The 9,070-nt window shown below is 50.2% G+C and overlaps 2 pseudogenes; one reads left to right on the plus strand and one right to left on the minus strand.

Moving 5' to 3' along the window:
• Positions 1-221: 221 nt before the first annotated feature.
• LOC129114755 (putative per-hexamer repeat protein 5) lies at positions 222-1,245 on the minus strand (annotated as a pseudogene).
• Positions 1,246-1,869: 624 nt separating this feature from the next.
• Positions 1,870-8,161, plus strand: LOC129114754 (protein LSM14 homolog A-like; annotated as a pseudogene).
• The last annotated feature ends 909 nt before the right edge of the window (positions 8,162-9,070 follow it).

The following is a 9,070-nucleotide window of genomic DNA, read 5'->3' on the forward strand; positions in this document are numbered from 1 at the left end:
TCGTGGTGACCTGTGACCTGGGTGTCATGTGACCTGTCGGGTGACCTGTCATGTGACCTGTCATGTGACCTGAGAGGTGACCTGTCATGTGACCTGGAGAGGTGACCTGTCATGTGACCTGTGTGACTGTCATGTGACCTGAGAGGTGACCTGTCATGTGACCTGAGAGGTGACCTGTCATGTGACCTGTCGGGTGACCTGTCGGGTGGAGGTCCACTCACCTGGCGGCATGGAGAAGCCGGGTGGCAGCTGGATGGTGGTCTGCTGCTGGGGCCGGACGGCCAGCTGTGGCTGAGGAGCAGCGGGCCGGGGAGGTCGCCACCAGACCCGCCCTCTGCTGCTGGATGGACGTGGCCACGGCCCGCCCGGCCTCACCACGGCGGGCTGACCCACTCCGTTCACCGCCGGCTTCAGGGTCACGGAGGCTGTCCCGGTCCCGGTCTGGGTGGGGGTGCTGGTCAGGATCACAGAGTTCCCAGAGACCGGCTGGCTCGGAACCAGCACCTTGGTGTGCATCAGGGGGCGGCGTGGTTCACCTGCGGCCGGAGGCGGCCGGGGGGGCTTGGGCTCGACCCCGTTCTGGGCCACCGGACCCGGGTGTCTCTGCAGGGGGACGGCGGGGACGCCACGGCGGCCTGCGGGGGGTGAGGAGCGGCCGTGGAGGCGGTGCCGGTGACCGGGCGGGTCCCAGTGCTGGTCCCAGTGCTGGTCCCAGTGCTGGTCCCAGTGCTGGTCCCAGTGCTGGTCCCCGGGCCGGTCACCGTGCTGGTCCCCGGGCCGGTCAGCACCGGAGCGGCTGCAGGCACAGAGTTCACTAACTTCACGGCTCCTCCGTTCAAACTTTGCAGCCCGGGAGACCCGGTCCGACCGCTCCGCCGCGGCACCGGGACCCGGAGCCGCCCGGGGGAAGCCAGCGGACCCGGCGGTCAGAGGGACGGGTCCCGGTACCGGGGAGGGAGCGGGGGGGGGGCCGCGGGGGCTTCCCGGAGGAGGGGGCTTCCCGGAGGAGGGGGACCCCACCGGGCTCCGGTGCTCGCTGTGCTGGCTGCGGCTCTCTCCCGGAGGACGGCCCGGCCGCCGGAGCTCCGGCCCGGCCCCCGGCGGGGCTGGCGGCTGCGGCCGGCTCTGCGTCGCCCAGCTGGGACTCCAGAGAGCCCACCAGGTCGCTCACCGCCTTCTCGTCCACCTCGGTGAAGAGCATGTCCTCCAGTGGGTCGGAGGCTCCCGCCATCTTTGATGTCGGGCCGTTGTGCAAATCGTATTGTAGAATGTGCGCATGCGCGGAGGATCCGAGCGGGCGTCCAGCGTAGAAATAGGAGGAATAGAATGTAGAGTGTCAATGAATAGAGCCTGTGTGAGGAGGAGAGCTCTGTTTGGTGACAGGGACAGAGCAATACAAGGATCACGGCTCCACATGAAGCAGAGAACAGTAAGAATCCTTCACATTACGATGAGAGATGCGCAGCTCTCCTCACAGTGCGGCTCTGCCTGTGAGGAGAGACACGTGTGTGCGCTGAGCATCACCTGACCACCTGATCACCTGATCACCTGACCACAGACCAGCCTGTGCACGCGCCTCTGAGCAGAGGAACGCGCTTCGTAACTTCTCTCGCGTCTCTCTGTAGAGCTGTGGACGTGTTTGCGCTTCTACCCCGCACAGATCTAGTTCCCGCGGCGGAGCGTCTTCTCGCGATATCAGGATGTTCCCGTTAGCCCCCGCGCTCACAGCGTCCGATGGAGGATGAGGTAGCCATGTTGTTGTAGCGGTGACGGTGGCAAAGAGAAGCGACCCGGAGAACCTCTGCATAGAACCTCTGCATAGAACCTCTGCGTAGAACCTCAGTGCTCCGCTGCCCGCAGACCCGCAGACCCGCAGCGGCACCATGAGCGGCGGGACGCCCTACCTGGGCAGCAAGATCAGCCTGATCTCCAAAGCAGAGATCCGCTACGAGGGCATCCTGTACACCATCGACACCGAGAACTCCACCGTGGCGCTGGCCAAAGGTACCGCTACACAGCTAATGCTACACAGAGCTAATGCTACACAGAGCTAATGCTACACAGAGCTAATGCTACACAGCTAATGCTACACAGAGCTAATGCTACACAGAGCTAATGCTACACAGAGCTAATGCTACACAGAGCTAATGCTACACAGAGCTAATGCTAGCACAGAGCTAATGCTAGCACAGAGCTAATGCTACACAGAGCTAATGCTAGCACAGAGCTAATGCTAGCTCACATAGCATGCTAGCACATAGCACGCTAGCTCACATAGCTAATGCTAGCTCACATAGCATGCTAGCACATAGCACGCTAGCTCACATAGCTAATGCTAGCTCACATAGCATGCTAGCTCACATAGCTAATGCTAGCACATAGCATGCTAGCACATAGCACCCTAGCTCACATAGCACGCTAGCACACAGCATGCTAGCTCACATAGCATGCTAGCGCATAACACGCTAGCTCACTAAGCATGCTAGCTCACATAGCACGCTAGCGCACATAGCATGCTAGCGCCAGCTAGCATTAGCTTCTGCTGGTCTGCGAGTAGCTGTTCAGATAGCAGCGACACGTGAGGCAGTGCCAGACCGTTTACCCGCAGCTAGCATGGGCTAAAGCTAACAGCTAGCATGAGCTAAAGCTAACAGCTAGCATGCGCTAAAGCTAACAGCTAGCATGAGCTAACAGCTAGCATGAGCTGAAGCTAACTGCTAGCATGAGCTGAAGCTAACAGCTAACTGCTAGCATGAGCTGAAGCTAACAGCTAGCATGAGCTAACAGCTAGCATGAGCTGAAGCTAACAGCTAGCATGAACTAAAGCTAACAGCGCCACTATCATCAACAAGAACTCTAGCATGAACTAAAGCTAACAGCGCCACTATCATCAACAAGAACTCTAGCATGAACTAAAGCTAACAGCGCCACTATCATCAACAAACACGCTAGCATGAACCAAAGCTAACAGCGCCACTATCATCAACAAGAACTCTAGCATGAACTAAAGCTAACAGCGCCACTATCAACAAGAACTCTAGCATGAACTAAAGCTAACAGCGCCACTATCATCAACAAGAACTCTAGCATGAACTAAAGCTAACAGCGCCACTATCATCAACAAACACTCTAGCATGAACCAAAGCTAACAGCGCCACTATCATCAACAAACACGCTAGCATGAACCAAAGCTAACAGCGCCACTATCATCAACAAGAACTCTAGCATGAACTAAAGCTAACAGCGCCACTATCATCAACAAGAACTCTAGCATGAACTAAAGCTAACAGCGTCTCTATCATCAACAAGAACTAGCATGAACTAAAGCTAACGGCGCCACTATCATCAACAAGCACGCTAGCATGAACTAAAGCTAACAGCGCCACTATCATCAACAAGAACTCTAGCATGAACTAAAGCTAACAGCGCCACTATCATCAACAAACACGCTAGCATGAACTAAAGCTAACAGCGCCACTATCAACAACTCTAGCATGAACTAAAGCTAACAGCGCCACTATCATCAACAAACACGCTAGCATGAACTAAAGCTAACACTATCATAGCTATCACTAACAAGCATGCTAGCTAAAGTTAACGTTGGTTTAACGTTCACTGTCATGCTGTAAAAGAGGCTCAGAGGTCACTGGGTTCACTCACAGCAGATTATGACGCTGACCATCTGTTAAATGAAGCTTCACCTGAGCAGCCGTTAGTCATTTATCCTATATATATATAATATATATATATTATATATATATATATATTATATATATTGTATATTATATATTATATATATATATATATATATATATATATATATATATATATATATATAGGATAAATGTGTGTAATGAGAAGTAATAATATATGTAAATGTGTAAAACTGTGGTATTCTGACCGTGAGTTGTCTCCTCCTCAGTGCGCTCCTTCGGCACCGAGGACCGGCCCACCCGACCGGCCCATCCCGCCTCGAGACGACACCTTCGAGTACATCATCTTCAGAGGCAGCGACATCAAGGACCTGACGGTGTGCGAGCCGCCCAAGCCGACATGCTCTCTTCCTCAGGACCCGGCCATCGTCCAGGTAAACCTCCTCCACACACACCTGGATCCTGATGGAGCGTTTAGGAGCAGAGGTTCACAGTGTGACGCTTAACCCTCTCCTCCTCAGTCCATGAGCTCCCAGCTCCTCGTCCCCCGGCCGGCCGCCGCCCGATCTCCGTTCCAGTCTGCCGGCTCTTACGGCCTCTTCAACCGGGCTCCGGTTCCTGCCTACAACCAGTTCAGCACCAGCCCCCTGGTTTCCCCAGTTTGGACCCGTTGGTGTTGGTGAGTTCTTCTCCTCGCAGCAGGGACCCAGCTGGGCATGAGATCCATGGGTTCAGGGTCTGTCTGTGGCCCTTGGAACCACGTAACGCATGCCATAAGGACAGAAGAGGGCTGTGTTGTTCACAGAACTGAGACTTGAATGTTGTGCCTCTGAGGGTCGGTAGATCGTTAGAGTACGAGCAGCCGTCTTACAGGTGTGTCCTTTATATTGCTATTAAAGTTCTGTCATGTGACAGTGAACTCTGGGAAATGATCCTGGGACATTTCCACTGTTATTAATCACTATATGTTATCAATAGATACAGTATATTATTATTATTATTATTAATAATAGGATAACTTCATGAGGACAGTTGTGAGTCTGCATTCTGTCTGCTGTGAATGATTCCTTTTCCAGCTACAGACTCTGAACCAGTGTTCTGTATGGTGTTATTTATTTATATATTATTTATTTATATATTATATTATATTTATATATATATATATATATATATATATATATATATATATATATATATATATATAGCTATATATATATAGCTATATATCAAGTATGAATAAATAGCTGCAGTACTGGCTGTTTACTAGTTTACACCGTCAAAGGAGAATCAGCTTGGCTGGAGCATGCTCAGTATGTTCCTCTGCTCATTGGGTAACAGCTGACGAGGGCCTTTGGGGCTCCCACCTCCAGGCTGCTGGAGGTTTAGAGTGGTTCTAGTATTTAACCGGAGGTGTTTACAGAATCCTTTTTTCACAACGTGAGAGGAACGTGTCTGATGTAGAATCATGTGTATGTATCCGGGTCTCTGAGATCATCAAGAACTCCTAACCCTGATCGGTTCTGGTTCTCTCCCCCCTCCCACAGACCGCAGCAGCCCCGGCCTGGGACCCTTTAAGAAGAGCCCACCTGGAGCCAGGTGATCCAGGCGCCGTCGGCACCCCCCACCTCCACCCTCCGGGGCCCCCGGCCTGGGGCGCAGGAGCCCCCACGCTGCCGGCCCCCGCCCACCTCCGGCCAGAAGATCCAGCTTCAGGATCGGCATGGACACGAGGAGGGGTGAGACGGTCCGGGGGAGTACAGCAGCAGCCATGGCTGGTCTGCACCGCGGACCATCTCCTCCTCGGTTTCCTCGGCTGTAGATAGAGCGCCCCTGCAGGGCTCACTCACTCCGTCTTCATACACCCAGGTGAGACTGCAGTGTGGACAGATCTGTAGTCCTCTGTCTCTGTCTGGTAGATCTGGTAACTTTCTGTCTCTGTGTCTCTGTGTCTGTGTCTGGTCACCTGTAGGTCCCTTTGTCTCTGTGTCTGTAGATCTGCAGTCCTCTCTGTCTCTGTGTCTGGTAGATCTGTAGTCCTCTGTCTCTGTGTCTGGTAGATCTGTAGTCCTCTGTCTCTGTGTCTGGTAGATCTGTGGTCACTCTGTCTGAGGGTGAAACGGAGAGGACAGTAGTTTGGGGATGCACTTTATATAAATATTTTATCAGTGAACTAGTTTTACAGGATATTCAGCCTTTAGTTCTTTATAGAACGTTTAATACAAAGACCATAAAGTCAGCCATGAATACAGAGGTGAGCTTACAGATGACAGAACACCATCAGTCTGTGATCATATCTCATATCGTAGTTGTTTAGATTCAGATCATTTTTCACTCACTTGGAGAATAAACTCCTTCATGCTTTGAGCTTGCGGCCTTGGCCTGCGGAGGTTTACGCCTGACGCTGGCGGTGGCCTGAACCCAGCTTGAACTCTTCTGGAGACAGAACTCTCCTCTCGTGAGGACGAGTGGCTTTGTTTGACTTCCAGTTTCATGGTTTTGAAGGTTCTGTTCTAATGTTTCCCTTGTTGTTCTGCCCTCAGCCGTGCTGCTGGAGCTCCGGCTAACCGGCGAGGGCGGGGGGGTGGACACCGCGGCCGAGGACGCTTCAACGTCCGCCGGGACGGACCCATGAAGTTTGAGAAGTTGACTTTGGATTTCTTGAGAGCCTAACGCTCAGTTCAACAAGGAGGAGATCGAAGAGGAGGCTCCAGAGCAAGCTCAAGCTGAAAGGTATCTATGTGACCAGCTGCTAACGTTACTAGTTTCCTCTCCCTGTAGGTCAGTTAGCGGTGCTGCTAACGTTACTAGCTCTCCTCCTGTAAGCTGTTAGCGGTGCTGCTAACTTTACTAGCTCTCCTGTAAGCAGTTAGCGGTGCTGCTAACGTTACTAGCTCTCCTCCTGTAAGCCGTTAGCGGTGCTGCTAACTTTACTAGCTCTCCTGTGTTGTTAGCGGTGCCTGTACTAGCTCTCCTCCGTTAGCGGTGCTGCTAACGTTACTAGCTCTCCTCCTGTACGTTAGCGGTGCTGCTAACCTTACTAGCTCTCCTCCTGTTATTAGCGGTGCACTAGCTCTCCTCTTGTTAGGTGCTGCTAACATTACTAGCTCTCCTGTTGATTTAAACACAGATTGGTTGTTTACACTGTAACGAGATCAGAGACTATAAAAGCATGAATCCAGATGTTTTCATACTTCCGTTCCTTGTAACATCTGTGTGGTCCTTCATCATGTGACCTGTCCTCCCTGGTCCCTCAGACGAGAAGACGGAGAAGACGGAGAAAGCTGTGAATGGAGAGGAGAAGGGCGACTCTGTAGCAGAGACCCAGACCAGTGAAGGAGGTGCTGAGGAGGAGGGGAACGTCTGGGCCCTGGAACTGTTACTACGATGCCAAGTCCAAGTCCTCTTCGACATCTCCTGTGACGTACACCAGGTACCGGTCCAGGTCTACCTAAGTCCCTTTCCTGCCTGTCCTCCGTCTCTCCTATGAGGACACTTGAGACAGAAGTTTCCTGACATTAACACATCTGCGTTGTCTTTTGTCTCTTCAGGAAAGCTAATGAGAAGTCTGGAGTCTCCGGGTTCCCAGGTAAGAGGTTCAGGTTCTGGTGGTCCTGGTCTGTTCAGAACCACTATGAGTTCATATCATAGTTTCCTTGTTGCTCCTTCATCTCCCTCCTCCTCTTCTTCTTTACCTCCTCACCTCTTCACCGCCTCCTCTCCTCCTCAGGGAGCGGAGGCAGACCTGGGCGGAGGAGAGGACAGAACGCGGAGACGTTTGACTCCTCCGTCACGGCCGAGGACGAGGAGGTTACCGTGGACGAGGGAGGAATGGGCTTCAGAGGAGGTCGGGTCGCCGGCAAGCCGAGGTCTTTCGGGTCCGCAGGGAGGAGGCGTTTCAGAGGAGGCTACTGTGAAAACTAGGCCGGGTAGGGAGTTTGCTGACCTATCAGCATACAGGGTGAGTCTGGTCACATGATCTCATTATTGTACAGGAGTTTATTATTATTATTATTAATAATAATATTATTATCATTATTATATTAATCATTATTATAATATTATTATTATATTATCATTATTATTATATTATTATTATATTAATCATTATTATTATTATTATTATTATATTAATTATTATTATTATTATATTAATCATTATTATTATTATTATTATAATATTATTATTATTATTATCATTATTATATTATTTTTATAATTATATTATTATTATATTATCATTAATTATTATCATTATTATCATAATTATTATATTAACATTATTATATTAATATTATTATCATTATTAGAGGAGAGACTTTTTGTTTAAGGAGATTCCTCATTCAGTTCAGGACGTCTCCTGACCTTCAACATGACCTCTGACCTTTAAAGACTACCTTATTGTCTGTCCTCAGGTTGTGTCCATGATAACGATGTTCTAACAGCAGCTGTTGTTGTTGTTGTTGTTTGTTTGTGTTTGGTTCCAGAAGGACAACAAAGTGTCAGCGTAGTCTTCATGGAGAGGTTCTCCTCCAGGAACAGCGGTGTTCTGACTCAGAGAACAGGACAACACTCACCTTCATCCCCCCCTCTTCATCACCTCCTCTTCATCCCCCTCCCTCTTCATCCCCCCTCCCTTTCATCCCCCCCTCCCTCTTCATCCCCCTCCTCTGCATCACCTCCTCTTCCTCCAGTGTTTGTAGAGGAGGCTCCCTCTTAAAGGGACAGTAGTGATGTTTAGAGATCAACACTAACAGAATCCGTTCACTCTTCAGTCACACCAGACTTCATTCCACAAAACCCCTCGTTTAACAGCAGAGCGTTGCTGCAGAAGCGTTGCTGCAGCAGAACGTTGCTGTAGCAGAGGCGTTGCTGCAGCAGGACGTTGCTGCAGCAGCACATTGCTGCAGTAGAACTGAGTCTGAACGTCTCTACCGTCCCTTTAACGTTGGTAGTATGGGAGTCAACACGTCTCCTCTGGTTATCAGAGCAGACGGACCACAGGTCAAAGTTCATCTGCTGCTCTTAGTTTCTCTCTCCTTCACTCGTGGTGCTCCAGGTGTTTAGAGCTGCAGTGGAACCCTCAGATCTTTCCTTCAGGCCTCCAGCAGAACATGATATGGAAGATTAAAAATGTCAAGTCAAACAATGATGTGAACCTGTTTCTGTTTAGGACAATATCAAATGTTTTCTCTTTCATAACATGAAGTCAGGGCTTTGTTCAAGTTCAGACCTGCTGTTATTGGTAAACGATGACGGTTTATTCATAAACAGTGATGAGGTTTATTCATAAACAGTGACGAGGGTTTATTGATAAACAGTGACGGTTTATTCATAAACAGTGATGAGGAGTTTATTCATAAACAGTGACGAGGGTTTATTCATAAACAGTGACGAGGGTTTATTCATAAACAGTGACG

This window comes from Anoplopoma fimbria, unplaced genomic scaffold (genome assembly GCF_027596085.1).
Source record: "Anoplopoma fimbria isolate UVic2021 breed Golden Eagle Sablefish unplaced genomic scaffold, Afim_UVic_2022 Un_contig_13781_pilon_pilon, whole genome shotgun sequence".
In the NCBI taxonomy this organism is placed as follows: Eukaryota; Metazoa; Chordata; class Actinopteri; order Perciformes; family Anoplopomatidae; genus Anoplopoma; species Anoplopoma fimbria.